Below are 27,701 nucleotides of genomic sequence, written 5' to 3'. Positions count from 1 at the left end.
ATACATGGTGATGTCTAGGTACATACTGTGTCTGTGGGTATAGATGTGAATGTCGGTTATGGATTAATACCCTTCCTTTGTTTGAGATCGAATAATATTATATCCCCACTGAGTAGGAGGGGGCAATACCTTATGTGTGGGGTGCCACCCCTGTAGAAATTTTTATTCTAATTTATTGTACACATTTCCTTTGTATTTATTGAACAAAAAATTGTTGACCGTTGAATGAATTAGTGCAGCCCCTGATGAAGAGAGTTGATCTCGAAACGCGTTGGGCATTTCCACATGAATAAATCATCTTTAAGAACATATTTACTTGGAAGTCGGACGCTAATTATTTGGCTAGAGGGCTTTTTTTCAAAAAAATATACATGTGTACTGATTGCAATTTATTAATCTAATTTCCTCTTATGAAACATAAATTCATTGAGCTCTTGTTAGCCATTAATAGTGTGCAGGAGACGGGAGTTCCCAAAGTGGGAACTTACTCTGTCTTCGTCTGCTCGGTAACACTATACACCGAGCACTCATTATTTGCCATACTCGAAAAGTCAAAGTCCACTCTCACTACACAAAGAGCCACAGCATATGAAATAATAATATCAAGCCCAAATGTTCACATCGTCGGATGTAAAAGTGTAAATCCTGCCACGTTCATCACAGAACCCTGCACAGTAGAAGACATGCAAGCACATGACTGCGCCACATATGAGGGAGAAGAGGATGACATTACAAAAGCAAGTGAAAATGCCCTAGAAGGAGGAGAAATATACTTCGTAGATGAGTCAGCATCAATAGGTTGTGAGACAGGAGAAAAACATTTAGGGGCAGCATGGTAAGAATAGAGGGAGAAGAATATGAAGTGATAGTACAGAAACGCCTCCCCTCACATTACTCGGCACAAGCAGCAGAACTAATTGCATTAATTGAAGCATTGCGTACAGCCAAAGGATGCGCAGTGACAATATACTCTGACTCAGCATATGTGACAACAACTGTACACTTGGGCTCGTCACGATGGCGACAAAGGGGATTCAGGAGAGCGGATGGCTCACCTGTACAACATGCAGCATTATTGAATGACCTCATTGATGCTTTAGCAGAACCATCAGTAGTGTCCTTAGTGAAGTGCCAGGCACATACAAACAACACAGACGCAATCTCACTCGGGAACACGGCAGCGGACGCCACAGCAAAAGAAGCAGCATACTTCAACATCCCGCCAACAATAGAATGCATAATAAAAACACCCACACAAGACGACAGAGAGGAAGGATACAGCTCTACATCCGTGCTACAGATAATAGAATGGCAAAGGTGCGCATTCCCCCGAAGAACAAGAGCTATGGGGGAAAAGAGGGTGCAAACAATCCCCCACAGATTTGATATGGCGGCAAGAGATGACAGGAAAGGTTGTAATGCCCGTAGAATTGTTACAAATAGCATTTCAACAATTGCATTTTCTAACAAACGTTACAAAGCAGCATATTGCCGCAGACATCCAGGAGGAGTGGTTTGTCCCCAATCTACAGGAGCATTTAACAAAATTGGCCATATAGTGCACAACATGTCAAACATACAGTTCAGGTATGACATTAAGAACACTGTGAGGAACGCTACCACGCCCATCAGGGCCATTTCGAGAATTACACATAGATTATGGCGACATGGGAGAAAGATGTAACGGGGCACTACCTCATAGTGATATTGTGTCCCTTTTCACGGTGGGTGGAAGCAGGACCTTGTGCACACCCTGACGCCAAGTGCGAGGCCAACTTATTGGTGAGAGAGGTATTTTCCAGGTGGGGAATATGTGACGTGATGCGCTCAGATAACGGCACGCACTTTGTAAATGACCTCTTTAAAGAAGTGACAACCTTACTAGGAGTGAAGCAACAACTTTGTTCAGTTTATCACCTCAAGCAAACGGGATGGTAGAAAAAGTCAACAGCCTCCTCAAGAGTAAATTGTCTAAATGATGCCACACACTGAAGAAAAACTGGATATATTGCTTGCCCCTAGCACTGTTCCAACTCAGGACACAGCCAAGTAAAGACCACCACTTGAGCCCGCACAAAATAGTGACGGCAAGGCGTATTCATATGCCACTCTCCCCAGTAAGAAGAGCATCAGATGCTCACAGAGCTGCCACAGTGCTAGAGGATGAATTTAAGGAATATCTCACCCAACTGACACGGGCTGTGCGGAGCATAGCAAGACAAATAGCACCTGCATTCACTCAAGATAATGAAACTGACACGACCACACCCACCCAAGACAGCCCCCTGGGTCAGTTAATGCCTGGTGAGAATGTATATGTTTGCAGTTTCGTGCAGAGGTAGAACTCCCCACGATTTCATGGCCCCTATGAAGTAATTTATTGCACACCCTCTGCAGTAAACGTTCGGGGTTTAAAGTACTGGGTGCATCTTTCAGATGTAAGAAAGGCACATTAAAAAACAACACCCCAGAGTGAGCAACCCCAGAGTGAGGAAATTGCAACCCCTTGTAGATGAGACACAGTTTACAAAGTGTAATAGAGAAGATCAAAAGGATCAGCAAGAAAATGAAACAGTATGAACAATGATGAAGGATGATCATGATTGAATGTAAATATATATATATATATATATATATGCTCTCTCTCCTCTCTCTCTCTCTCTTCCTTTCACCACTTCCCCTGTGTCCCCCTATCCCAGTACATGTTTCTCTTCATAGATAGCTTGCCACCGCTCCTTTCTCTCATGGTGTCAGTCACCTTATATCTTTGCTTTTAAAAGTACATATGTTGAATATGTAACTGAAGATAATTCAAAACAAAAAGAGAACAAGGTTGATTATTGTGTACTTAATCAATTTATATCGCCCCTTCAGGTGGAAATATGTTGGAAAGGAGTGCACTCACTAACAACACCACAGATGTAGATAGTGATACAGTAGAAGTTAGCAGTTATAGAAACTATAACTACAACTCCAGTCTTTATTTTATCGTTTTTTCAGTAATGCTGTTCTTTCTTGGCTTGTTTTTGAGAATGTCCTTTAGATTGGGGGATATAAAGGAGGTGGGTAGGGTACACCTGATACAAGAAGGGTCAAGTCTCCTTTGGGATGGATTTAAACTTATTTGGAGCCACAATGCTTCCGTAGATGCTAATTTAACTACTTTGCACAAAAACTGAACTGTCAAAACCCCCATTTTTACATATGCTGCTATGGGTTATGATGCTGATAACGTGCCAAATGAATATGATGATGATTATTCTATGTTCGGTAGTTCGGAATCGCCATATGAAAATATGCACACAACTGAAGAACCTATCTCCGATGTCGATACTATGCACTTTACACCCTATGTCCCAGTTACTCTAACGTACCCCGTGTCACAATCATTGCAAAGTGGAAGCAAACAAAATTATGAAATATGTTCAAACATTTTTCCCATAAGGCATCTAAAAGTGAAAAAGTTACATAATGGTAAAGGGGGGTCGAAGACGGAAAAGGGGGGCGGGAGGGAAAAATTACAATTCATACCGTGGTTTGGGATTAGATGAAATTGAAGACCCCGCCACCCAGATTAGTCCAACAAATGGTACTCAGATATGAGTGCCACAGCTAAGCAGGCAACAAATGAGAGCTGTTACGTTTGCTCTCTCATACCCCATGCCTCAGTCACACTTAAAGTACTCATACCCCAGGAAATACCCATGTTGGATGCCCAGTGTCTAATCCATTTAGTTTTATGTAGAATACCAAGTACCTTCCAGGCACACACGGTAACAGTGCAACTGCTGCAAAATGAAAAAGAGTGCACAAGCAAACCTCAAGGAGTGATATGTTTGAAAGAACAATTTTTTATAATCAAAGGGACAATGTTCACAGAAACCAAATGGCAAGTCGAGACAATTACATGTAAAGCTGAACATTGCGAGGACTGACAGAAGAGAACTTCCAATGGGTGAAACAAACTTGCACTGCAACCTGGTTTCAGCACATTGCCAAACTAACCTGGGTGACCGCACTTGAAAAAAACGATCAAAATGCAAAAGAAATTCAGCACCAACTTTGCTTTAATGGGGCGGGGAAGGTACGAACGGGCGCCAACAAACACTGCAACAACACAATCATCCTGCCAGACATGAAAAAAGGAACAGCAGCCTTAATGGACACTTACCTGGTGTGTTGCAAACAAGCATACCTACATCTACCACCATCATGGAGAGGTACCTGTTCCATGGCAACGAAACACTCTGCTTTAATGGTGATTCCAGAGAGCCATGTCCAAGGGAGGAAAGTGCCAATGGAAACATCACCGGAACCCCAGCCAGCAACCAAAGAGCCCTCCACGTACGACATCCTGACTGAAGATGAGTTACAGGACAGAGTTTCCCGCAAGCGGAGATCATCAAATTACATCTCCAGTCAATCCTCATGTCTCACTGCTTGTGCCAGGTCTCCAAGCGCGAACACATGCAAAATGGCTGCAGATCGTGCACTGGGAATTGATCCAGCTAGCCAATGACACAGAAGAGTCATTAAAGTGGAACTTTGCGCCTAGCGGTTGATGACCATGCAAAACCGGTACGTCCTGGACTTCCTCACACCAATGGATGGCAGTGTTTGGCGAAAAATTGGGAGTGCATGCTGTACATTCGTACCTTCTGCGGATGCGGTGCATAACTTGGGTGAAAGGATGAGAAAAGAAGGAGGAATAACCCCAAGCAACTGGTTCGATGACATGATCAATTGGATACCTTCCTGGTTCAGCGTGATGATGACAATTTTTGTCCCTCTCAACGTTTTCCTGTTATACATTTTTGTGTGTGTGTGTGTCAGGTAGGAGTTCGTTTTTGCACAAAATCTATGCCTAGTTCCGCTATGATGATGGTGGCGATGGGGCAACCAGCAAGGGTACAAACAATGAAGGATGCACAAATACAGACAGGAGAATCTAATGCCCCCAAATACAGGATGACAGCAGTATTTCGTTATCCCGGGGACATGGTGGATAATTTGTATCACACCACAATAAAGCAACCAAGGGAGTTACAATGGTACAAGGAGGTGTGGGTGGATTTGGATGGGGATGGGGGGGATATACATGACCTGTACCCCTGATGAGTATGCTAGAAGGGGCCAAGGTTTAGGAGGGGTTTGCAGGGCCTGGATGCCAATAAAAAGGATACCTGCTTGGGACGAGGCGGTAATGGAGGCGGAGTACTACTGGAATACAAACAATGATAAAAAGTAATTTGTTACTTTAGATGTAACGAAAGGGGGGAATGTAAGAAAGGGGCAAATTAGCCCCCGTCATACATTCTACACGAGATGAACCGCTTGCTCTTGCACTATTGGGGGATACCTCCATTGCCCTTCTGCTGCCATGAGGTATAAGGCATCAGCTGGATCAGAGGTGGGACTATGGCAAAACACACTTGGACTCCATGTTGTGTACCCTTGGCTCCATTTTTGGACTATGCCGCGATTTGGCACTACAAAGTCTCCTCTCTCCTCTGCAGCACCACGCACAGCGAGCACCAGCCACCTCCACCTTTTCTATGTGGCCCAAGTCCCTTTCTCATGGATGCGCTGAAGCGAACTGCAGCAATTAATACTGTGTATCATATTATTCTTCCCCTGAGATCACTGTCCTGTGTGTGAACCAGCCTGAGCCATGCCTTGTAGCTCATCCATCTCCACAAACGTGCTCCCTCACTCCTCACCCCTGCTGTTGGAAAATGACTGCTTGTGTAACCCTGTGTCCTCCTAAGGTATTCTCTTGATGTAACAGAAGTGTGCCCCCACTGTGCTGACCACCCCCTGAGTGCCCCCAATAAACTCGGACCTCTGCCTCAGTATATCCTGTCCTAAACTAGCGTGTCATTCCACCCCCCATTTTGCATAGATGTGCCAGACGAGACCAGTCCCCAGGTTATTGCAGAAAGTAAGACCCCTGCACCCTTCAACTTATGAATAACCCAATGTGAAATGATGGAGTTTTTGTATGTACAACCTGTAAGCCTCTAAGTTTTTGTCAAAGGTATATTGAGTGGCATTGTTTATTGTATACCAAGATTTAGTCTCTATGCCAGTTTAGCTAGTTTCAACCGCATCTCCAGCTGACCCGACATTCACCCCACCCGGACAAGTCCAGCTGAACCATGTGAGGCTCACCCTCCCGCCAAAGGAGTAGCCAATCCTGATGAAGGAGCACCTACACACCCTTATAAATCGTCGCCTTGTGTCCAATCAGAATGTACTTTGTAACCCCTACAGCTGATGTCACTGATGATGCCTTTTGGCCATATAATCAATTGTAAGTGTAATGTTTGCCAGAGCGCTCACAGGGCAGCAGAGTTCTCTGGATGCTGGATTTTACATAAAACCTGGGCAACCTAGCAACCTGTTCTCTTAGTCTCATTCCCTACTGGAGTGTGTATTTTATTCTGAGTTTGTATTGGTAATTTGGGGAGTGAGCACTTTCACACCTCCAGTTCCGGACAGGGGTAATTGAAAGTCGAGCCAATCATGCAGTCCACGCAGCCATGATGCTGCTGGAGAGACGATCACGGCAGCCATGTTTGAAGTGCCTGTCTCGTTCCGGGCAAGGCTGCACATGATAAGGGCAAGTGACAAGATATAATGCCGGCCCGGTCTGCAGGAGAAAAGAACCCAGCAGGGGAAGGGCTCCCAGCTCCCACCTTACCTTGAATGTGGAGCCCCTGGTAACACTCAGTTCTTTAATGGGGTCTCTTTGTGGGTATAACGGCACCGGTGGGCCAGTGCCATTCTCCCTGTGGCTGAAGCTCTCATTTAACAGTATCGCCGGGGATGTCCCCCTTGTGTCCGCTCCTACCGCTCGTTGCTACAGGCCTTTGCTTTAGCCGTCACCTACGATTTGGTTTACTCGCCTGCCAAGTATTGTCTTCATATGCATTTCTCTCACAGTTCTCTTTATGGTTCACATGCAGACTTGGTTTACTCTCCTGCCAACTACTGTCTTCATAAGTATTTCTCTCACAGTTCTCTTTATGGTTCACCTTTTGTGGCAACCCTAGGTCACCTTCCCTCCAAGTACTGGCACGAGGAAGATTAGACCTTCTTGCTACTTCATATCTCCTTTTCTCGTAGGGTCCCCCATTTCCCTGGTTATATAAAGTCGCTCTTAGTATTGAATAGGGGAAGCTTTCTTTCTCTCCATTTGTATTCACTATGCTTCTCAGGGTTTCCTGCAACCTCTGGGCACCCCCAACCATAGGCTAAGCCCCCCAAATACTTTGAGGATTTTGGCTGCAGCCCTCCAGCCAGTCACAGGTGTCCCCTTGTCCTTCTATGCTTTGCTAGCATTCTGGGATTCTTTCTGGCTTCAGACTCACTTCAGTGCCGCCCTTCGCCCCAAACCACGGTTTCATGCATGTTGCGCTGCTGGTGCTTCCCACAGCCAGCCTCTTGGTTTCCTCAGCAGAGCCTGTGGAGATCGCCCCTACCATCTCCACGCCTTGGTCTGTTCTTGCTGTTTTCGTCTGTGAGCCTTGATCCTTCTCACAGTTCCTCGCCACAGCACCTGACATTCGGGTACGTCCCTTGTCAGTTTTTGTGTGCGTTCCCATTAAGGTCTGCAGTTGAAAGCTAGACCATTCTAATAAGCTACTCTGCGTGATTCCTGCAGATCTGTGCCTCCTCCTCATATCAGTCCTTTCCTGTTTTGGATCTTAATAATAGTTACACTTATTATTCCTCGTCTCAGTCCTCCCTATTTCCTGTATGTTACAGAACTATATGGGATAGAAGAATAGGGGTTGGAGTTGGAGAGTGTGGGGTTGAAGGAGAGACGAAGGGAGCTGGTGAATACAGCGTTCTCATAAAATAGTCGTCACTGGTTCAACAGGGGGCTTCCCCTCCCATGAGATCGACCTGCTGAGTGCCACCCCCACGGGGACTATGGGGTAGTGTCCTCACCTCCCTGGCATCATGGGAAGGGGCTCCCCCTATGGAAGCAGTGACAACATAATGAGATTCATCACACCACTAAAAGAGACATTTCTTTGAAGAGCTTGTTAAAGAAGTGAGTCACTATGTCAAAACTGAGGATGTCAACTATTCTCCACTGGGGAAATACTGCACATACTAGAAATGTGGCTGCCGATTTGGCATCAGGGTGAACACGGACCTGCTTCAAGCCAACGAGCGAATGGGCACACCACAACAATTACATAGCGGAAGTTACTGCACCTGTTAACCATTTCCACGTAATCAATGTGGAGGTGTCGAATTTTCCCGCAGGAGCTGTACAATGTCACTTTCAATGTCCTAACGGTGAAACCTGTAGTGTAGTTAGACATGTGGTACAATTAAATATGAAATTATCAAGATGTTCTTGGAGGTTGGGAACACATCATTCTTCCTGTAAGTCAGTTGAAATATACTGCTTTGATACATGCCCAGTGTAGAGCAACTGCTAGAGGACAACTGTAAGTAGTTCCCGGGGCATGACTGCTTTTCCTGAAATATTTTGTCTCCAAATTACGTGTTTGTGGGATACTCTCTTTTGATCCATAACTCCTTTTCTTGCTGGGGAGCCTGTGCCTGTAATTCGATAATCTCATTAGGATTTCATTGCTGCTAAATCTGCTGCATCATTACCATAAGCAATTGGGTCGGTACTCTTGGTGTGAGTTGCGCACTCCACTAATGCAACTGCTGTGGGGAGTGTTAATGCATCAATTAACCTACAAAGTACGGCAGCGTGTTGTACGGGTGTGCCATCTGATTTTTTTTAACCCTTGCTTCCGCCATCTGGATAGGCCTGAATGTACTGTTCGGGTGACATAAACTGAATCTGAGTAAATGGTAGCAAAGCACCCTTTGGATATTTCTAATGCTGTTATTAGTGCTCTGAGATTTGCTGCTTGAGCTGAGTAGTGCAAGGGCAGTTGTACCTAACATATCACTTCATACTTACCTTCTTCAATCCTCACTACCGCTGTCCCTGTGTACCTGACACCAGTGCTCTGATCAAGCGTTGATGACCCATTAACAATGAGCACTTCACCGTCTTCGAGTGAGTCTTCCCTAACATGGGTAGTTTCATCTGAAGTGTCTTTGTATGTAGCACAATCATACACTACATCATCTGGCTGTACTGGCTCCACAATGAATGTTGCCAGATTGACAGTATGACATCTCACTATGTGAATGGAAGGGTTGGGCAAAATAACCTTGTATTCTGATGCTCTTTGGTGAGAGTGTATTTCAATTTCTCTAGTATGGCAAACATTGTGTTTTCCACATGTAACATGACAGGGAATCCCCTTGGGATTGCAGAGGATTTTTGTATTGTCAAAGCAGCTGCTGCTAGAGCCTGTTCACATGGAAAATACATGACTGGGTCTAAGAGACCACTGTAATAAGCCAAAGGCTTGTGTCCCATTGATGTCTGTTGAGTGAGGACAGCCATCATCACTTGACCATTTGCACCTTGAAAAACCTGTGTATAGGTGCATTATAAATAACAACTCAATCAATCAAAATTAGATTGTGGGAACAGGAAGACTTGCTTTTTGTAATTTGGCATTGCAAAAACAGGTGCATTACTTTAATGCATCTTTGAGTTCCTGAAAAGACAGGAGATCTCATCTGTCCAGACAAGGGGCCCCTTAACCTTCTGCTCCAGTTTTAACCTCTGCAATAGAAGTTTGGTGTAGGTGGAGTAATCAAATATCCAGGCCCGACAATAGCTACATAATCCTAGGAATTGCTTCACCTGCTTGACTGTGGTTGACTGCAGGGTGTGGTGCACTGTTGCTGACCTTTCTGGTGTTACTCTCCTCCTGCTGATATTATGTGCCCTAGGTATACAACTTCTTGCTGTCAGTATTGCAATTTCTCATTGTTGACCTTGTACCCTTCTCTGACAAAGTCAAAAGTGCAACTGAGCCCTTTCTTCACTGCTCTTCTTTTGTGCTTCACACAAGGAGGCCGTCTACATACTGAATTACTGTGCTCTGTACCTGTAGGTTTCCTAAGTCAATTTGTAGTACGCTATTGAAAATGTTCAGGGATTTACAATATCCCTGTAGCAAACTAGTTTGTTGGAACCTCTGTCTGCTGTAGGGGAATGCTGTGAGATATTGGGAGTCAGGGTGTAATGGGATGGAGATAAATGAACTCTTGAGTCTATTACTGTGAAGTGGGTCGCTGTGGTGGGGATATTGCAAAGGATGGTGGCAGGGATTTGAGACCACTGGGAATTCTGGCTCTACAAGATTATTCAATGGGTGCAAGACCTGAACCATCCTCCAAGAAGACCCTTTCACTTTTTTCACTGGGTCCCTAGCCCTGTTGCATGGAGACTCTGAAGGTACTGTTACACTCTGCTGCCATAATGCTACAATGGTGGCATAAATCCCTTGATCTACATCTTTGGTCATGCAGTGTTTCCCGACCCAGTGCAGCACTGCCCATGGCTTTAGTTTGTTGCAAACTTCCCTATCCCTTTTGAGAGAGCTACATTTTGGGGGCTACTGGTCCATAACTCTCTGGGTACCATCTCCAAATATTTCCTCAGATGTGTCAGTTCATTAGCGAGGAGCACAGTGTGGGATACTTCTCTCTGATCGATAATTATCTGACAAGGTATACCAATTTGAAACACTAACTCTCCTGTCTCATCAGTGTCTCCGAAAAATTGCTCATCCGACTCCTCCCGCAATTGCTGTGCTGGGTCAATACATAGAACTGTATGCCATTCAATGTCAGTCTCATCTGTGCTAGACAATGTTACTTTGTCTGCCTTAGTGATCACTACCTCTAAATCTAATGTGATAATGGTGCCTGGTGCTACCTCCTGGGGGATGGCTGGTCTGAACAAAAATTCTGTGGGTATGCATAGTGTTTTGTTCTCAATCTCGGTAACCAACCTAACAGAACTTTCATCCAATAGAAGAACAAACCTGGGTTGAGTGACACAGCCGCAAGACAATATGGCCACAAAGTGTTTGTGTTGCCGCAGTAGCTCTAGCATAGGATGTGCTTGGGCTAGAACACTCTATGCACTTCTCAGTGAATTAAATGGTCATGTTCAACTTGCTCATGATGTCCCTCCTTAGGAGGTTAACTGGGGTGTCTCGTGAATTCAATAAAGGTGCTGACAATTCTTGTGTGCCTATGGTGATGGGTACATCTTCATTGAAAGGAACTGATAAAACCTCCCCAGAGAATCTCTGTGTGTCCATTATTTCACCTAACAGAGAAAACTTCCTTTACCTAATGCACCCTTCCATGGTGTTAGTAGTCACTGTTCCTTACATGTTGAATTTAGCTAGCTTTGTCTGTACTAGTTTGGCTTCTGCTTTCTGTGTTTGATCTACTCTCTCTTTTTCCTTTTGTTGCCTCACTCCAATAGTGTACTATTTGTGCCTGTATTTTGAGCCATGCCTTTGCTTTGATGCTAACACCTTTTTCCAATAGGCTTGTACTTTGGGGGTGGGGGGAGGCCCTTAAACAACATGTGATAAAAGACAGCTACATTCTTGTCCTACGCCTCCCCGGTCTCTAACTGCCACATCTCCTATATCTGTTGAATGTAGTGTGCAGGATCCTCAGATGTCTTCATTGTGCGGGTCATGATAGAATTATGTCAGATGTGTCTGGGCATCTGTCCCTCAAAGCTTTCCATAGGTGTGCTCAACAGTTGTTAAATGGTGCTCCATTGTGTGGTATTACTGCTCAATTTTACTCCTTTATACCATGCCTTCCTCATATCTCATCCACCTATTCCCCTAATGGGGCAGAAAACAAGCTCTTGATGTCCCCTACAGCTAACGTGATCCCTGCTGTCTATTTTTTAGGGCATAAATCTACTTGCCTGCTCCTGCTGTGAGGGGGGGCAAGGTGTGCATTAAGTTATCCCTATCCATGTGGGGCCAGGGTGCATAATGGGCTCTCCTCAGTCCCTTCTGTAACAGCAGGAACTGTCACTTGTTTTTTATTCTGGGAGGCTTGCTTTCTACCCTTAACTAGGGCAATTCACCCAAGCCGCATACTAGGCCGACAGCCCCATGGTGTTAGCTCCTCCTGGGCATCTGTCTCCCACTCCTCGTCCCATGCTACCTCTTGAGTGTATACTGAGTCATAGTCTACACTATCATGGCATTCATTCGTATTTTTTGCTGACCTTCTGGATGCTCCGCCTCCATCTTGGGGATTCCTCATTTGTGTCTACCCTAAGATCTGTGATAGCTTTATTAACTATCTTGAAGAGAATCTGTACACCATCCAATCATCTTTGCCTATCACCGTGCCCTGCCCCCTCCCCTTATCCCTGTGCCGCTTTCACAAGTTTTTCTTCTGCCTTCTGCAATGCTGCCTCTAATTCTTTGCAATCCTTATTTTCTGTTTCCATAAACAATGGGTCTCAAGTGGGTTGTAACGCTCACCTGATTCTCGCAGAGGCACCGGTCTTGACTGGGCGACTACCGTATCTTCAAAGGTGATGTGTAGCACCCGGTTGGCTCTTTGGGCTGGACCTCTGTGCACTGTATGCCTGACGTGTAGAGTAAGATGTCTGCAGATAGAAAATATGGGGTTAATGAACTGGGGTTATTGGGGTGTCCCTATCTCTTTCCTCTTCTCCTCTCCTGTAGACCCCCAAAGGTTAACGCTCTCACCTTAGGTAAGTGAATGCCGAGCTCTCCATCTGCCTCGGGGCAGGGTGCTGTAACCAGTTTCTTCACTGGATAGGTAGCGCAGGCCTCTTGACTTCAGAGGACTGCTGTCCGTCGTTTACTGCACGAACGGTAAGTTTCGAGTCATTCAAATGTCTTTAAAGTCTTTAGTAATGATGTCTCTTGTTTTGCAGGGTTCCGGCGATGGCGTATGACGGGCTGAAGTGAGTTGAAGATGGAGCTCGTGTGATGAATAGAAGCGCCTGGAAGCACGTAAGTAAGCGCTTGTTGCCTGCTTCACTATGCGCTCTAACTGTCTTTTTATTTTGCAGGTACGAGTTCGGAGCGGCTGCAGGGTGCCGGAATACCCACTGGATTAGATGTGGAAAGGAGTAATGGCACGTGAGTATTAAAGTTCCCCAATGTCTTTAAACGCACCTTGTTTTGTCTTTCAGATGCGGGATGCAGCGCCGAAGGCCTCCGGAGCGTGCAAAGAGTTGGTAAACTTTTGTCTTTCAGATGCCGGAATGCTAACCTGTTCTTTCTTGTCTTTATAGGTGTTGCTGAAGACTGGATTCAGGATGGTAAGCCTTTGCCTTTCAGATGCCGGAATGCTAACCTGTTCTTTCTTGTCTTTATAGGTGTTGCTGAAGACTGGATTCAGGATGGTAAGCCTTATTCCTTAGGCCCAGGACCGGATGCAGAAGACACGATGAGCGTTCTGCTGCAGAGGTTGCAGAATAACGCAAAGCAAGATTCATCCACCGGGTGTGGTTTAAATAGCCTCCTGTAGTGCTTAGGTGTCTCCTTCCACAGCCACGCCTAAGTAAGAAAAGAGTTCCTGGTAAGAAAAGAGTTCCTGCCTTCCAGAAGAGTTCCAGTGTTCTGAATCTAGGGAGTGGCTCCAGCCCCACCCAACAGGAAAAGTAGTTCCAAACAGAAGAGGATCAGAGGCTCAACTGGCAGGCAAGTAAGCAGCATGGTCTGCTGAAGGTAAGTCCACCCAAGCATTATGAGCCCGGCGCTTCCAGCGCTGGGACTGGGCATATTTATGAGCCTGGTGCCACTGGCGCCAGGACTGGGTCCAAAAGGTCCCAATTGGGACTGGTTGGCACTCGAAACCTGGGTTATGGATCTGCTTCCAAGGGAGTTGGGAAAACCCTGACCTTTTGGAAGCAGAGATCATGACAGTACCCCCCCTCAAGGCCCCTCCCAAACCGGGCTTCTCCGGGGGTTTTGGCTTGTCAGGAAATGTTCGGTGAAATCTTTTGATTAGGCGAGGAGCGTGGACATATTCAGCAGGTTCCCAGGATCTCTCTTGGGGGCCGTAGCCTTTCCAGTCAATTAGGTAGAATAGTTTAGATTTGGAGATCTTGGAGTCCAGAATGCTTTTGACTTCAAACTCGAGTTCTCCATCCACTAGGATAGGTTTTGGAGATTTGGTTAGTCGGGTTTGAGGTTGCACGGGTTTTAATAGAGAGACGTGGAAGACCGGATGTATCTTCATGTGCGGGGGCAAGTCCAACTTGACCGCTACTGGGTTTACTATGGTAGTGATGGAATAGGGACCAAGGTATCTTGGGTTGAATGTGCGTGGCCCTTTTAGAGATAGATATTTGGTGGATAACCAGACTTGATCCCCTACTTGATAGTGAGGGGCTTCCTTCCGATGTTGATCTGCTCCTTTCTTGTATTGTTCTTTAGCCCTTTGAAGGTGAGAAACAGCTTCCTTAAAGGCTTGGGTGATTGTAGAATGCAGGTAGTCTACTGCTGGTGTTTCAAGATCTTGGAGGGGATCCAACTCCGAGGTTCGAGGGTGACTGCCGTACAAAAGAAAAAACGGGGTTTTCCCAGTTCCCGAATGTACAGAGTTATTGTAGGCATACTCGGCTATCCAAAGGATATCTTTCCAAGTTTTTTCAGTTTGTTGCAGCATGCAGCGTAAATACTGTTCCAGAGTTTGATTGGTCCTCTCGGTTTGTCCGTCGGTCTGAGGGTGGTGACTGGTCGATAGTCTCACATCAATTTGAGCCGACCGACAGCAACTTCGCCAAAAATGAGAAATAAATTGACTACCTCGATCCGAAATTAGAACCGAAGGAAAACCGTGCAGTCGGACGATGTTTTCGAGAAATTCTCGGGCCAGAGTTGCTGCTGTTGGCAAGCCTTTGAGCGGAATGAAATGCGCCATCTTGGAGAATAAGTCCACGATTACTAGAATCGTATTGTATCCGGAGCATGGAGGTAGATCGGTGATGAAGTCCATAGAAAGCGTATGCCAAGGGCGAGGTGGGATGTCAATAGGGCGTAAGAGGCCTGCTGGTCTTTCCTTTTGACTCTTGTTTTGGGCGCATACTCCACAGGACATTATAAAGTCTCTGATATCTTTTTTCCAAGACGGCCACCAGAAGTAGCGCTTGATCTTTTCTGAGGTCTTGGCTATACCGGGATGACCTTCCATTAAAGAGTCGTGATAACAAGAGATTACTTTTTTCTGTAAATCTGTGCTGGGTAGGTATAATCGTTCTTGGAAATACAATAAGTTGTCCTTTACTGCAAAGTCCTTTCCCTGCAGATGCCAATTCTGTATGTCTGCTGGAGTTACAAGTTGCCTGGCTTTATCCTTAACTTCCTCTATGGATTCTGTGGCGATTACACCCAGAATTCTTTGTTCGGGAATGATTGGTACAGGTTTAGGGTTGACCAAGTGTTCTTCCACTCCCATCCGAGAAAGGGCATCGGCTTTACCGTTCTTTGTACCAGGTCGATAGGTAATTATGAAGTCAAACTCGGCAAAGAATAATGCCCAACGGAGTTGTCTAGAGGATTGGGCTTTTGCGGTCTTCAAATATTGCAGGTTTCGGTGATCCGTAATCACAGTAACGGTGTGTCGGGCCCCCAGCAGATAATGCCGCCAAGCCTTAAAGGCAGACTTGATAGCCAGAAGTTCCTTGTCAGTAATCGTGTAATTGATTTCAGGAGGCGAGAATTTGCGGGACCAAAATGCCACCGGATGCAACTGATTGGTTACCGGGTCCTTTTGTGATAGAACTGCCCCCATGGCAAGGCTTGAAGCATCAGTTTCCACGATGTAGGGGAGTTCGGGGCGAGGGTGTTTTAAGATTGGTGCAGAGATAAATTTAGTCTTCAAATCCTGGAAAGCTTGTTCCGCCTCGGTAGACCATTCAAAACGTTTGTTTTTCTTTAACAAGGCAGTGATGGGCTGGACTATTCGAGAGAATTCGGGGATAAACCTGCGGTAAAAGTTAGCGAAGCCTAACATGCTTTGCACACCTTTTACGGAGGATGGTGATGGCCATTTGAGAACTGCATCGACCTTCTTTGAATCCATACGCACTCCGCCAGGTGATAATATGAATCCCAAGAATTCAACTTCAGTCACGTTGAAAACACATTTTTCCAACTTAGCGAAAAGTTTGTGTTGACGCAATCTTTCGAGGACCATTTTCACGTGTTTCCGATGTTCAGATTCCGATGAAGAATAAACGAGGATGTCGTCAATGTAAACAACAACACATACATCTATGAGCTCTCTGAGGACATCGTTCATAAAATATTGAAAGGCGGCCGGGGCATTGCAAAGTCCGAAGGGCATGACCTGATATTCAAATAGCCCATACTTGGTGCGGAAGGCCGTCTTCCACTCATCGCCCTCTTTTACTCGTACCAAGTGGTAAGCTCCTCTAAGATCCAGCTTTGTATATATGCATGCTTTTCTGACTTGGTCCAGGAGTTCAGGGATCAAAGGTAACGGATATCTATTCTTAACGGTGATCTGGTTCAGGGAGCGATAATCGATACAAGTTCTAAGGTCTCCTTCCTTTTTTGGAACGAAGAACAAAGCTGAAGAAGCAGGGGACTTGGAAGGACGAATAAACCCATTTGCCAGGTATTGATCCAGGTATTGTCGAAGGTGAAGGTTCTCAGGCTCGGTGAGGGCATAAATTCTACTACAAGGAGGAGTAGATCCAGGTATCAGGTCTATCTGGCAGTCATAAGACCTATGAGGAGGTAGAGAGTTAGCCTGATCCTTCCGGAAAACATCTTGGTATTCTAGGTATTCGGGAGGTAACTGGGGAGTCTCTGAAGAAATTGCGGCCAGTGCAACACCAGGTGGAGGGTGACAAGTAGAGACACATTCTGGAAACTGGACCGTTCTTGCTCGCCAATCGATCAGAGGATTGTGTTTCTCTAACCAAGGTATTCCTAGAATAATCTGAAACTGAGGGGCCTTGATCACATCGAAAACGATCTTCTCATGGTGTCCATCTTGACTTACTAGCGTCACCTCTTGAGTGGTATGCGTTACTGGCCCGGAGGCTATCTCCGTACCATCCACCGTAGTAATGACGTCCTTTACAGCCTTGGGACAAAGAGTTAGATTCATCCTCAAAACCATTTCATGATCCACATAATTGCCGATGGCACCGCTGTCGACGTAAGCTTCAATTGCATGTAATCGATCCGGATTATCAGGGCTAATGAGGACCATAGGTATCACGAAATGCGAGGTCACGGAACTGGTTTTCACGCTCGGCAAGAGGACCTCTATTCTTGTCGGGCGAGGTTGTTTCCCTGCTCAGAGTTTGTAACTTTGGTAACTGCAGCTCCTACTGCCTTCCTGGCAGGTTTCACCGGACAGTCTCGAAGAAAGTGCCCTGAGTTTCCGCAATATAGGCATAATTGCAACTGTTTCCTCCTTTCCCTCTCCCTTTGTGTTAGAGGACCTTTCAGACCCCCTATTTGCATGGGTTCCCCGGAGTCTACTCCTTTGGAAGGAGTTGGCGGTTTGGAAAATACTCGAGCATCAAACTTGGAACGATCGGCCTTCCTGTTCTGCAGCCTGTGATCTATTTGAACGACCAAGTCTATATAATCCGAACAGTCTTGTGGGGGATTCACTACTTGGGCTAAAACGTCTTTGAGCTCTCCACGTAGACCTCTATAAAACAGCGTAATCCTTTTGTCCTCAGGCCATTGAGTTTCCACTATTAGTCTATTGAAAGATGCAATATAAGCCAAAAGGTCTTGATTACCCTGTCGCAACGAAAGAAGCTCATTGTCCAAGGCCTGCCCTTGTGAATGTCTTGCGAACAGTTTTTCCATACTAAGCTGAAAGGCTTGAAAATCATGGAGAACCGGATCATCTTGATTAACTAGAGGGATCGACCAGTCTGCCGCATTGCCACTAAGGTACGAAAGTACAAAAGCTACTTTTGCTTGATCAGTTGGAAAGGCTGCTGGCCGGCATAAGAAGTGCAACCGGCACTGATTGATAAATACTGCAAACCTCTTTGGGTCACCAGAAAATCGTTCGGGCGGAGCCAGAGGTACATTCCCAGGTAGGTTGATCTGCACTGGATTCATAGAGGATGTTGAAGGAAGATTTGCCCCTGATGCGGGTAACGGGGTCTGTCCGGCTTGTGACTGTAGCACTTGTCTAGCAAGATTGTCTGTTCTCTCCTTGGAAATAATTAGTTCCCTTCTTAGAGCATTCGTTTCCTGACGAGCTGCATGCACTTCTGCCCTTAGTTCCCCAAGTAACCGGGCTAGGGGGTCAGTATCCGAGGTTTCCATAGCGCCTGGGCGAGAGTTTTGCGGTAGGCTTTGCGTTCTGTAACGCTCACCTGATTCTCGCAGAGGCACCGGTCTTGACTGGGCGACTACCGTATCTTCAAAGGTGATGTGTAGCACCCGGTTGGCTCTTTGGGCTGGACCTCTGTGCACTGTATGCCTGACGTGTAGAGTAAGATGTCTGCAGATAGAAAATATGGGGTTAATGAACTGGGGTTATTGGGGTGTCCCTATCTCTTTCCTCTTCTCCTCTCCTGTAGACCCCCAAAGGTTAACGCTCTCACCTTAGGTAAGTGAATGCCGAGCTCTCCATCTGCCTCGGGGCAGGGTGCTGTAACCAGTTTCTTCACTGGATAGGTAGCGCAGGCCTCTTGACTTCAGAGGACTGCTGTCCGTCGTTTACTGCACGAACGGTAAGTTTCGAGTCATTCAAATGTCTTTAAAGTCTTTAGTAATGATGTCTCTTGTTTTGCAGGGTTCCGGCGATGGCGGATGACGGGCTGAAGTGAGTTGAAGATGGAGCTCGTGTGATGAATAGAAGCGCCTGGAAGCACGTAAGTAAGCGCTTGTTGCCTGCTTCACTATGCGCTCTAACTGTCTTTTTATTTTGCAGGTACGAGTTCGGAGCGGCTGCAGGGTGCCGGAATACCCACTGGATTAGATGTGGAAAGGAGTAATGGCACGTGAGTATTAAAGTTCCCCAATGTCTTTAAACGCACCTTGTTTTGTCTTTCAGATGCGGGATGCAGCGCCGAAGGCCTCCGGAGCGTGCAAAGAGTTGGTAAACTTTTGTCTTTCAGATGCCGGAATGCTAACCTGTTCTTTCTTGTCTTTATAGGTGTTGCTGAAGACTGGATTCAGGATGGTAAGCCTTTGCCTTTCAGATGCCGGAATGCTAACCTGTTCTTTCTTGTCTTTATAGGTGTTGCTGAAGACTGGATTCAGGATGGTAAGCCTTATTCCTTAGGCCCAGGACCGGATGCAGAAGACACGATGAGCGTTCTGCTGCAGAAGTTGCAGAATAACGCAAAGCAAGATTCATCCACCGGGTGTGGTTTAAATAGCCTCCTGTAGTGCTTAGGTGTCTCCTTCCACAGCCACGCCTAAGTAAGAAAAGAGTTCCTGGTAAGAAAAGAGTTCCTGCCTTCCAGAAGAGTTCCAGTGTTCTGAATCTAGGGAGTGGCTCCAGCCCCACCCAACAGGAAAAGTAGTTCCAAACAGAAGAGGATCAGAGGCTCAACTGGCAGGCAAGTAAGCAGCATGGTCTGCTGAAGGTAAGTCCACCCAAGCATTATGAGCCCGGCGCTTCCAGCGCTGGGACTGGGCATATTTATGAGCCTGGTGCCACTGGCGCCAGGACTGGGTCCAAAAGGTCCCAATTGGGACTGGTTGGCACTCGAAACCTGGGTTATGGATCTGCTTCCAAGGGAGTTGGGAAAACCCTGACCTTTTGGAAGCAGAGATCATGACATGGGTTCCCTTGATGTTCCCTTTTTGTATGTTAGGGGGAGAACCGGGGGTTGGTGTACCCTGCAGTGGGCTGTAAAGGAAAGGACCCATAAGAGGGCCGGGTGGTGGCCTGTATGCGTACTTGATTGGTTTCCTCTGTACTGGCATCAGGGCCGTTCCCTTCCCCCTCAAAACTTTCCATAATTCAAGTATACTCTGCCAATGTTTAACTGTTTCCCTTTATGAGTCAACAACAAATATGTATACATATGTTCTAATCAATTTTTATCATACGTGCCCTCCTCGGGCCAAGGTTTAAACAATTTGCCCACAGTGCATATTGATGGTACTGCAGGATTTTCTCTTTTTATATTACAGAAGTGTTTTGCACATGTGCTTCAACAGAGTACCCTTTATAACACAAGGTACCAACATCACTCAAAACAGCAAAAACTCCACAGACACCGGACTTGGTCTACCTTATTTCAAAACTAACAACACCCCAATACACCAATTACTTGCACAAATATAAAAACACCTGTCACTAGGATACTGTTACACACAATGGCCAACAAACTCCCTACCCACAACCACCTCTCTGTACTCAATGTGCTAGCAATGCCTAAGAATCACTACCTCTATATACCCGCCAGCTACTGACACCTGCAAGAAAAAAAAGCACATTCATATACACAATGATGTAGATCCTCCCTCTGCCTCCTTGTCGCGAGGTGAGGGAACTCAATCCTCCTCAAACTCCCCTTCTAGAGCTGAGGGATAGCCTGTTCTTTCTTCATAGGACCATCACTTTGAATAAAGCGCTGTCTTTCCCCATTTAAGAGGAGCTTCCCCACATTTTTGAATGTTTTATTTATTATACATTTGTATGGTGCCTATACACAAGTGTTTCAAGGCACCACAAGGAAATGGGGTGGGAAAGATGAGAAACAATAAAGCAGAACGATCCTAATAGGTCTTCAGACATTCGGATCATGCAAGTGCAATTGAGAATAAGTGCAGTTGTTAAGGGGCAGGACAGGGGGGCAGAACAGAGAGGAAGGGAACGAGTGGGGGTGGGCAGAAGTACAGTAATGTGGGGGCCCAAGGGTGGGGCAAGGAGGGCAAGTGCAGGGGGGACGGGGTAAGGGAATTACCAAGTTCAGGTTGGTCAGGAAGGAAGGAGTGCCCAAAGGCAAGTGCTGGGGGGGTAACGTGAAGACTGGATGAGGAGGGCCTGGGCCCAGTTGGCACATAAGGGTCCAGGCACCAGTTGCAGCGGCAGGGGACAGTTTAGCAGGGGCGGGGAGAGGGAAGGAAGAGGTGAAAAAGAAAGTCTTGAGAAGTTTCCAGAAATTAAGAAGAACCAGCACATTCATTTGTCACTTTTGCTACTCTATATCATGTCAACTTTCCCTATGGCGGGGGAAGCTTCCCCTCAATACTAGTCAAAAACACATGCAACAATACACAACATTGTCTTTCCTCATCTTCGAGAGCTTTCCATTCTTTCACAATAGCAATTTACAAGCAATAACAAAAGATATCAACAACACTCATTCCCCCGAGGCCTCGCCCCCTGCAAACTGCCTGCAACGCACAGTCCAGCAGCCCCCATTCCAGGGACATGACAGACATTCAGAGTAACACAGCATCTGCACACCTCTTCATTTGTGTACACAGAAACTGCTCTCATAAAGCAGGGTTCCGCAGCCCTGCCCCTGTGGCAGTTGGACCCTCAGCATCTTTGGGAGGCCCTCAAGATCATCTGGGGGTCACCACAAATGTATAGGAGGCCCAAAACTGATCGGAAAAATCAATCCAAGGAAGCAATAATGGAGTGCATGATTTGCAAGTAAAACAACTTTAATACATGCAAATTATGGCTGGGAGGGTCAGTCCGCCCACATTGCGTTAGAGTATTTAAAGACAAAAAACACAACATTTTAATACTTTACAAATGTCAACTACATCTTAATCATACATTCCCTATTGGCCCTAACCTATATAGAAATCTAAACACAGTATACATTAGTACGCTCTGTTGATTAGTACGTTATCCATGACCATCCTAATTGCATTCCCCTACGAATTAACTAATTGTTCAGTCATCAGAAAATACTCCATCCTGATTGGCTACAGTTATATGTGTGACATTTACTAAAATGGCGTACCCTCATTGGTCAAACCAGGTCCATGTAATTTCTGATGTGCAGTCCCACCAAAACAACGCAATCATGTAGTGAGTGTGAACAGTGAAGTCGGCAAATTAGACACAGTGATATACTCTCCCATGAGCTCAACCAATTTGGCAATCCAGACAGTTCTCAGGCCTTGTGGTAATTTACTCTGCAACACTTTTTACAACTCCCATTCATGTAGTGAGTGTGAACAGTGAAGTCGGCAAATTAGACACAGTGATATACTCTCCCATGAGCTCAACCAATTTGGCAATCCAGACAGTTCTCAGGCCTTGTGGTAATTTACTCTGCAACACTTTTTACAACTCCCATTTTGAAACACGTTACTATCCCTGACACACATTCTTCTGGCTATCTCTTGGGAAACAGTTGGCTTCATAAAAAAGGTAACTGAGGCTCCACTCTGGAAATTCATTTCTCATATTTATTCGTATTACCAGGCCATTCTATTGCAGGCCCGGTTGTCCCAACACTGCATAGGGGGCAGTATAACTACAATCGAGTTTGACGCTGTGGCAATGTTTCCACTCAAGGCTTTGTTCACACCACAATATATCCTTCACAACTATTATACTTAGCTATCATCAAGAACATGAACCGTTGTTCTACACTTCACTCAAAGCTCCTGGGAACAGCTAGGCCCTGCAACAATAAATAATATGTATGCTGCACCTCATCCTTAACACTTGCTGGGGTGCGCAGGAATAAAGTTTAATTAAAAGGGCAGAGGCTCATATCTGCGGCCTATGCCCTGATTGGCAGAAATCTACAACTCTGACGGGGCCTAGTTCAGAATGGCAGAACTCTGGCTAATGTGGCAAGAGGGCCTTATGCTAATGGAAACCAGTAACAATATCTTTTGCTGCCCATAATTCCACCACATACTCTGTAGCCTAGTGCTCTTTAGAATGTGGACAAAACTAAATCCAATTGGAAAATGGCTTGAAATGCTGCGACAAATGACAGAAACACTGAAACTAAAGATTACCAGATTACCTATCTGGTAGGCATCATGCCGTACACATGGGCTCATTCAGATGTAACAGACTCCCACTCACGTGTGATTTTCCCCAAGGTTCTATACTCTCCCAAATCACCTTCAATCTATACATTGAACCCTTGGAAACATTCCTAAATTACCCCCAATGTACCCATTCATCAGTATGCTGAGGACACGTACATTAGGTCCAGTGGTCCCAGGACATTGTCTCCACAAACTTTTGGCTACCATCCAAACATGGGTGTTAGAAGCCTACCTCAACCTAAAGCCCAGCAAGAGCAAATTCATCCTCATCGGTGCCCCAACAAACAACCACTTTTGCAACAATAGCTGCACTATATGTGCTTGCAGGGATTCATCCCTCAGCTGCCAAGCTCTGCCATATCCCGGAGCTTCATTGTTGACAGTAGTATTTACTTCCAAAAGGACATAGACAAAAAGGAGCAAGCCATGGGGCTACTGATCTCTACACTCCGTAGAATCAAATTCTTCATCACACAGCAAGATTGTGCGCCCACATTGATGGGGGAAATGCCCACCTTACTGGGCTTTTAGCTGCAGACCTGGCCCTCCTGAAGGTAGCCGATCAACCTGCTGCCCTCCTCATTACAGGTGCTTTCAAATTTGACCATACGTTTCACTTGCTCACATCCCTCTACCAGGATTATATTCATAACTGCGTGTATCACCTTCAAAGCAGTCTTAAACAGATCACTTATATACTTGGCAGCTAAACCTCACACCTCTAGAGGCTCTCGCACCTCACGTTGCAAAACGATAAAAAGGTTGAAGTATGAGCTAGCCCGTAAAGAGAAGACTCCCAAGCAATCGTCATGCCACACCCGACCATCTGGAACTGAGTCCCGGCAGAGACTCAAAATGCTGCCACCATTCTCCAGTTCTGCCAAACATTAATAACGGGTCTCTTTCAACAATACTTGCAGAATGAATCAAAACACTCTCTCAGCCTCAACCAACAGTACTGCGCTCCTGTATAAAATGCCAAGCCTGTTGCTGGCAACCTTGTGTTGTAATGTGTTTCTCTGCTCTTGAGCTTGATTCGCACTATAAGCAATAAAATAAAACTAAAAAAACATTGTTCTATGTATTGTCACAAATGGCCCAGAGAACACTCCTATTCCCAGAGAACGTTTAAGAATTTTGTATTGAACCTTTTATAAGGGTGATAGGACCGTGGCCCCACTCTCTCTCTTCTAAAACCACGAATTGCTCGCTAATCCAGGTCCCCACTCGCCAAATTAGTATATACTGCTGGTTCCTCCCTACTGTAAGTTCTGACTTTGCTAAGATTCTGGACCTAAATGCCAATGCCCTATCTGTCTAACCTACCTCATGGATTTCCTAGATTGACCCTACCCTATCAATGTTATTAGTTGACTAACAAGGACCATCGGTATGCCTTTCAGACACATTGCCTGACTCAACCATCCTCCTAACACACTCACATATTCCTCTCCCTCTGTCTAATGTTATACTCTTATTACTCTCCTTCCAACTACCTCCTTCACTCCTCTACGCTCTACTTTTTCATCCTCTGTCCCTCCAATGTCTCTAACTCCTTCTGATAATTGCCTTCACCCTTTGATGTTACTGTTCCCTCCAATACACTACTGCTTCCTCCTCCACACTGCTCAACCTCACTACTGCTACTACCACTCCACCCCATCTTCACACTAGTCACACTCCTTTCGCTCCCACAACCAATTCCTACTCACTCACTACACTCCCTTTAAGATTCACTCACTAGCATGCACACTCACCACTTAGTACCACTATGATGTGCACAGAGCGCCGACCCCTGTTGCTCACCCCGATGCCCATCACTACATCCGGGACCCCAGGGTTGCCTCACTGCTGACGGCCTGTCGACTACCTGCCAAAGGTTCTCGTTACACCCCATCATGCTTGGAGGCTCTCTTCATTGGTGTACAGACCCTGGAGACTGCTGAGGTATCGTCCCAGCATGAAGGGGAGACGGACAAAATTAGTCGGTGCTTGACAGCAGTCACGTGACCTCTTGTTGGTGTCACGTGACACGCAGAACACTTCAATTCTCCTGCGGCACTGTGCCTATAAAAGTAACAAGTCTTCACTCTGTGCCTCACAACTGTTTCCAGCACCTTTCCTGCTACGTTTTCTGAGCTCCTGGAGTTTACAGACCCTTTGCCTGTTTCCTGTTTTCTCTCTTCGATTACCCTTTTGCTTCGTCGAACTGGATAAGGGCTGCTTTTGTTGCTGACTTTGCCTCCCTCCTGGATTTCTTCAGTGGATTGCCCTTTGGCTTTGTCTAACCTGATATTGACTAGTGTTGTTACTGACCTTGTTTTCCTCCTGGACTTTCACTTTGCATATTCTTCTGGATTTTTCTGTGTTTTCTTTTTTGTTCTTCTTGGGAATTGGGAGCAACTTGGATTCTTGGACCTTGACTTTCTTTGCCTTGTCCCTTAGGTTGCACCCTTGTTCCCTGCAGGAGGTTGCCTGCTGCATTGGATTTCCCCCTGTATCCTATTTCCAATCTTCTTGGTTTCTCCCCTATGCACCAGTACAGGTAAACACATGCAAAACTAGTCTGCTCTGTTGTCCTATATCCATGCTGTGTGTAACCTTCTGTTGTTCCTTTATTTACAGCTTGTGTGCATTGGTTGGTCAAAGGAGGTAATATCCTATTGCTCTGACAAGCACATGAAGGAGAAGGCCCTATAGTTCGCCTGGGACCGATCACGACAACCACTTACACCAATCAATCCCTCACCTTTCTCTCTTATCTGCCCCCTCTTCCTATGATGGGTTTACTGTCCCTGGCCAATCTGACCTTGTCTTCCACCGCCCATAATGTCTTACATCCACGCGAGGTTACAAAGAGCAGGTTTTGTCTCACTCTGTTACTGTGCGCCGAACTGCAGTGCTGCAACTATGATAGCCCACACTGTAAAGTGTCCAGGTTCATATTAGGGGGCTGTGGTGCAGTCACTCTCAAGGTAAATGTACTCCTATTGAGCACCTCCCACTCCATTACAAGTCCCTGGTGGTGTAGGTCAGATATCGCTGTTTGGTGGCTTTAGATGCCGGGGTTGAGGAGTGTTGCACAGTGTCTGTGCTTGACCTCTAGGGTCTCTGGTCCTTTCTTTGCTGGTACTCTCTCTCTGCATTGGTTCTGCAGCTCAGACCACTTCAGAAGGATTGTGTTGGGTGTGGATGGGTTGCCATCCTGTGGGTGGTCTTTCTGTGTTGTGGCTTCTTCGGTGACTCTGTAAAAGAGTGGGAAAATTTGGCCAGTATTTTTATCAGACGGTACAGGGTGATGAAAATCTTTGCTTGTCTCACTGGTCTATGAGTACTGGTATCAGAGGTAACGGTTACTTATTTTTTATGGTGACTTGATTTAGAGCCCGGTAATCAATACACGTTCTTAAGTCCCCCTCTTTCTTCGGTACGAAGAAGAGTGGGGAGGCGGCTGGTGACTTGGATGGTCTAAGGAAGCCATTGGCCAGGTATTGATCCAAGTAGGTCCGAAGATTAGTGTTTTCTTCATCGGTCAATGCATAAATGCAGCTGCACGGTACTTGTGCCCCTGGTTGCAGGTCGATCTAGCAGTCGTAAACTCGATGTGGTGGTAATGTATTAGCTTGCTCCTTCGTGAACACATCCTGGAACTACTGGAAATCCTCTGGTAAAGTGCCCACCAAGCCTAAACCTGCTATCTTTTCCTGTGAAGCTAACAATGGGCTTCCTTTGATCCCTTTGATGTCGTAACAAGAGGCGCATTCCGTGGAAAAGAGTAAGGTTCAAGCTCGCCAATCTATCTTGGGTTGTGCGCCTCTAACCACGGTATCCCAAGAATCAGCTGGAATTGGGATGCAGCGATAAGGTCGAATCTAATACTTTCTCTGTGGCCATCTTGGCAGATTAAGATGATGGGGGAAGTACACTGTGTTACTGGTCCCGAAAGGAGTTGTGTGCCATCCACAGCTGTCACGCTTTCTGTGGTGTCCTTACGGTGGAATGCTAATCCCAAGGCCTTTGCGGTCTTTATGTCCAGGTAGTTCCCAATAGTCCCACTGTCTATGAAAGCCTTGAGGGCATGCATTCGGGTGGGCTGTGAAGGGTCTACCAAAACCACAGGAATACTGAAATGTGAGATCTGAGTGCTCCGTTCCTGGCTCGACAGACCGACCTCTACATCTTCCGGGTGTTGGAGTTTTCTGCTACCGCACCTGTGTCTTCCCCTATGTTATCTAGTACCCCCATTGTCTTCCGTGGGGGTTTAATCGTGCAGTTCCGGAGGAAGTGACCAGATTGGCCGCAATATAAGCAAAGTTTTTCCTGATGCCTCCTTTCTCTCTCAGCCTTGGTGAGTGGTCCCCTGAGAACACCCAATTACATGGGCTCTGAGTGTATTTCTGAGGCCTGTCGATGGGACGCTTCCTTTGGTCGGACATACACTGGTCTATGCTCTGATCTGGTTCGGTTGGCCCTGCGATCGTGTACCCGGTGGTCTAGTTGCATAGTTAGGTCGATGTATTCACTGCAATCTTTGGGAGGATTAACTACTTGCGCCAAGACATCTTTTAATTCTCCTCTCAGCCCTCGATAAAATAACGTTATCCATTTTTCCTCTGGCCAACCTGATTCGGGTGGCGACATGCGATTAGATCCTGACCACCCTGTCGCAGAGAGAGTAGCTCATCATCCAGGGCCTGACCTCGAGTCCGATGGGAAAAAAGCTTTTCCAATTCACGCTGAAAACCTGGGTAATTTCTCAGTAAAGGGTCGTCC

The sequence above is a fragment of the Ambystoma mexicanum genome, chromosome 4p (assembly GCF_040938575.1).
Source record: "Ambystoma mexicanum isolate Mex_15411 chromosome 4p, UKY_AmexF1_1, whole genome shotgun sequence".
NCBI classification, from domain to species: Eukaryota; Metazoa; Chordata; class Amphibia; order Caudata; family Ambystomatidae; genus Ambystoma; species Ambystoma mexicanum.
This window is presented reverse-complemented; position numbering follows the sequence as displayed.